A 5015-nucleotide genomic window follows, 5' to 3' on the forward strand; every position below is an offset into this window, starting at 1 on the left:
ATGCTTGGTGCCTAGGGAAGTGTGACAACAGCTAAGTGTGGGGAGGGATTGGCTTGGGGGCAAGAATCCTGTTTCCCAGAACTGGTACTAGGGCAGAACCCCTGGAGAAGCAGAAAGCTGGCAGTTCCTTACAGGTGATGTGCCAGGTAGTCATGCAGAGAAAATATAGACCAAAGCTGGGCCTAGCCCCTCAGGCCAGTCTTGGTTCCAAAGGAGGATAGTAGGAAGTGTGCTGGGCAGAACACAACCTCCCAGCTGGCTGCCTTTGCTATATCTGACTTCATCCCCTCACCCCCACCAATTTTTCCACACTGATTCTCTTTAGCCCTGGAGTGATTTTTTCCAGCTCTTCATCTGGTTCTATATGGCACCAGAAAAGGCAGCCTGGGCAGCAGGAGGCTGGCATGGATGTGTATGTGTGCATGCATGTGCATCAGGGGCAGATGTGGGAGGTAGGCTGATGGTGTAGGAGATGAGGGACTTAGTAGTCCCGAGCCAGGCAATCCTGGTTGTTTCTCCAAACATTGCTAGGAAAGCCCAAGAGCTAATAACAGATACAGAAAGTTAGAGCCTAGAGGGGGATGAAGTGCCCATCTACTCCCTGGCTTCATAATTCTTCAGTTTTTGAGAGGCACAGGAATAGACCACTGATTACAGAGAAGTCTTAACCTGAGAAGGAGGGACCTGGTCTTCCTTCCCTACTACATGGGCCCAGCTGCGGACACAGCTCAAGCTGGAGTGTGAGGACAGAAAGTAAGGCCCAAGATTTTTCCAGAAGTCTTGGGGATATGGTGTTCCCGGGCCCCAGGATAGGGGCATGGTGCCGGCAACCACTTTTTTCTGTTTGCCAAAGAGCTTTCTCCCGGGGGATTAACAGGGCCTTCCTGCCACCCCATCTGGCTGGTACAGGAGCCAGAACACCACCCCTGGCTGCCAGCCAGCCTGTGTCTAAGGAGCCAGTGCTCTCTTGCAGACACACATTGCTGGGGCCTTAGGGTAGGGGGAGGGAGGTAGGGGCCCTCTGGGGAGTCCCTGGGCCACCCAGCTGGGAAGTACTGACCCTGAAACTCTGCCAGTTCCAGCCTCTGCTCTGTGACTGAGGCTGGACAGGAGTCCTGAGGTTTGTCTTCTTTCTCCTGAAGACAAGGAATACATGACTGATCTACAAACTGAGGTCAGCGATCTCAGAGACAGTGGACTTCTGTCTTGTGAAGATGTAACCAGTTGCCCATTGGAAAAGTGAGTCTAAGCCAAGAGGTGGAAAGGCTCTTGAGCAGGGGTAAAAGCAAGCCTGAGTTTACAGAGTGGGAGCTGTGTTCACAGGACCCATGGGATGGGAAGATGTTGGTATGTATCTCTGAGTCTTCTCAAAAGAAAAAATTGTCAAGCCATGATGGCTCATGCCTGTAATCCCAGGGAGGTTGAGGCAGGAGGATTCCAAGTTCAAGACCAGCCACCATAACTTAGCAAGACCATAATAATAATAATAAAAGCTGGGGATGTAGCTCAGTGATAAAGCACCCCTGAGTTCAATCCCCAGCACCAAACAAACAAACAAAAAAAAAAAAAAAACAAGAGGAGGAGAAGAAGGAGAAAGAGAAAGAGAAATTGAAAAATGTATAGCTGTGGGGAAACTGAAGTCAAACTCATTCTCCAGACAGGGAATAGGAGGCCCAGTGAGGTTATATGATTTGCCAAAGGACAGGCAGTTACTGATGAGTCAAGCTCAGATTAGAACCCAATTGTTCTGTTACCGACTACCATTCCTTCTTCCTCTCCTCTACTTCCTCTCAGGGCCCCAACACTCAGCAGCCAGGAAACGCCACCGCACCACCGCCCCCCCAAGCATGAACAGAGGATGGGCTAGTTACCCTGGGAGGGAATAAGAAATTGGACCCTGCTTGAGAGGATTGTTAGGAATAGAATAATAGTGGGAAAGGTAAACCAGAGCCTGAGTCCCAGAGGGGACTCTCTAGAACCAGCAGCACCTTTAGAACAGGAGACCCTTCAAAATGGCATCCAAGACCACTCTCATGCCATGTGGCCCCAAAGACAGCCAAAGCCTGCACTTGTCTCTCTCCTGCACTCTGCTAAGTAAACAAACACAGCACTCAAGCAGCTCTCTGCCGGCAAACACCTCCAACTGCAAACTCTCCCTGAATAAATAAACACACACTGCACGTTTACACACACACACACACACTGTATTCTTACTCACACACTGAAACATATTCACTCATGTTCTTTCCCAGAACCAGGGACTGCTCCCTCCACTCCATGTAGCCTCTGCCTGTCCCAACCTCAAATACAGGCTACACTCAAAGTTGTTGTGACAGAGACTGCCACCTCTGCCAGGGTGCTGTGACAAGCCAGGCCCTCAAGTACAGATAGCCAGACCCTAGTCCCAAGGCTTGTTCTAACAACCCACAAGCCCATGCAGGAGGGCAGGTCTTTTCTAAGAACCACTCACCCTGAGGGACCACCAAAATGAGACTCTAGACACTTGGAACATTACAGAAATAAGGGCACCTTCAAGATGATTCGGTAACTATTTGACCTTAGAATCCCCAGGAGAGAAGTTAACTTGCCCAAAATATCAAGAACCAATTTTATAGAACCAAGATCACAACTCTTGACAAAAAAAATCTTTCTACTTCTCCTTGCCGATCTTTGGATTATTTTTATTAGTTCATTACATAGACAAGTACCATCCAGATGGCAGATTCTCAAGAGATGGTAATTAGGTAGTGAAATCTGCTTAGTTCTGGAATGACATTCTCAGAAAGACCCTATTGGCCTTTGCCCTTAACTTGGAACTTCCCAGGGGCTGTCTTGTCTCCTCTTTGGGAAGGGTGGCTTCCTGTGACATCCAGCTCACCAACTAAGCACCATCTACCTCCCATCAACAAGTCAGATAAGAATGTCAGCAACCTAGATCCTGTGCTAAAACAGATCCAACAAGAAAGACAAAGTCACTGTAGGCCAGGCAAGGACCAGAGGTTGATCCCAGGCCCATCCTGGTGCAGGACCACTGAGGCAGGGTGGTGCTGTAGCCCAGGGCACAGAGGAATACAACTGGAGATGTTTCCAACCAAATAGGCCTGGCATTGAGCAGAGCAACACATAAGCTTTGGCATCAGATCTGGTTTCAGATCTGTTTCTCTGTTATTACCTAGAGGGTACTGGCAATTTGCCTAACTTCTTCTGTCTCTAAAAAGGGGAAAATTCCCATCTTTTGTGGTTGCTATAAAGATTAATAAAATGTTGTATATGAAGTCTCTAGCTCTACACTATTGCCTTCAACAGTGATTGATAGACTTGGCATGATTTAAAGTCCCAGCTCTACCTGCCTCTCTTCATTGTAAGTAAAAAAAAAAAAAGAAAAGAAAAGAAAAAGAAAAAGAAAAAAGAAACACACATACACATATTCAAAACAAGATGGTATGTGAGAAAGTGCATTATAGGAGCTGGAGTTGTGGCTCAGCGGTAGAGCCCTTGCCTAGCACATGTGAGGCACTGAGTCCTATCCTCAGCACCACATAAAAATAAATAAAACAGAGGTATTGTATCCATCTACAACTAATATATATATATATATATATATATATATATATATATATATATATATATATATATATATATTTTTTTTTTTTTTTTTTTTAAGTACACTTCCCACCACAATACATCCGGCCTTTGTTTTTGTTTCCTCGGCCCCGTCTTCATGACCATCTGGACCCCAGCCGCCATCTCCAAAGGGCTCAGGAGGGCCCTGGCTCGCCCTCACCTTTATCAGCATCCACCCGGGGTGGCGGTCCTCTCCCGTACTGGGCAGGCCCGCAGGAGCTGCAGCAGGCCAGATGCAACCTGGAACCCCAGCCCTGAGCGCTTCGCAATCAATGACTTTGAAATCGGGCGTCTTCTGGGCAAGGGTAGATTTGGGAATGTCTACCTGGCTCAACTGAAGAAGAACCATTTCATCGTGGCCCTGAAGGCCCTCTTCAAGGCCCAGATTGAGAAGGCAGGACTGGAGCACCAGCTGCGCAGGGAAATCGAGATCCAGGCGCATCTACAACTCCAGAACACCCTACGCCTGTACAACCATTTCCATGATGCTATTTCCATGACGGGTATACCTGATTCTGGAGTATGCTCCTAGGGGTGAGCTCTACAACTTGCTGCAGAAAAGCGGCCCCTTAGATGAGCAGCGCTTCAGCAACGATAATGGAGGAGTTGGCAGAGGCCCTGACATACTGCCACGACAAGAAGGTGATTCATAGGGACATTAAGCCAGAGAAACTGCTGCTGGGGCTGATGGGTGAGGTGAAGACTGCAGACTTTGGCTGGTCTGTGCATGCTCTCTCCCTCAGGAGACAGACTACATGTGGGACTCTGGACTACTTGTCCCCAGAAATAGTGGAAGGCAGGACCTATGACAAGAAGGTGGACGTGTGGTGCCTCAGGGTGCTCTGCTATGAGCTGCTGGTGGGAAAGCCACCCTTTGAGAGAACCTCTCAGAGCGACACCCAGCCACGCATCCTCAAGGTGGATGTGACGTTTTCCCCCTCAATGCCTGTGGGGGCCCAGGACTTGGTCTCCAAGCTTCTTAGATACCAGCCCTCAGAGCCGGTTGCCCTGGCTCAGATCCTGGAGCACCCCTGGGTGAAGGCTCACTCCTAGAGGGTGTTGCCTCCCAGTACTCAGAAGGCTTCCTGAGCCCATCTACCTGTATCCTTCGTGTGTATCCAGGGAACTCTCCCTCATTTGTCTTTTTAAATATGGGATGCTAATTAATAAAAACGGAATCATTTAGTGCAAAAAAAAAAAAAAGAAAAAGAAAAAGAAAGTGTATTATGATAAAAATAATTTTAAAAATCCACGCATTTTCATTTAAAATAGTTTATTTTCCAGATTAATCTGGTCTTTAATAATTTCTAAAAGTCAAGTCTTGCTCATTAATGACTACAAGGAATTAGTTCCCAGGCTCCCACAGATACAAAAATCTAAGGTGCTCAAGT

General features: G+C 47.6%; 1 pseudogene; it reads left to right on the forward strand.

The window, feature by feature from the left end:
- Window positions 1-3850: 3850 nt before the first annotated feature.
- Window positions 3851-4677, forward strand: LOC114100669 (aurora kinase C pseudogene; annotated as a pseudogene).
- Window positions 4678-5015: the final 338 nt, after the last annotated feature.

The sequence above is a fragment of the Marmota flaviventris genome, chromosome 9 (assembly GCF_047511675.1).
Source record: "Marmota flaviventris isolate mMarFla1 chromosome 9, mMarFla1.hap1, whole genome shotgun sequence".
Classification (NCBI taxonomy): domain Eukaryota; kingdom Metazoa; phylum Chordata; class Mammalia; order Rodentia; family Sciuridae; genus Marmota; species Marmota flaviventris.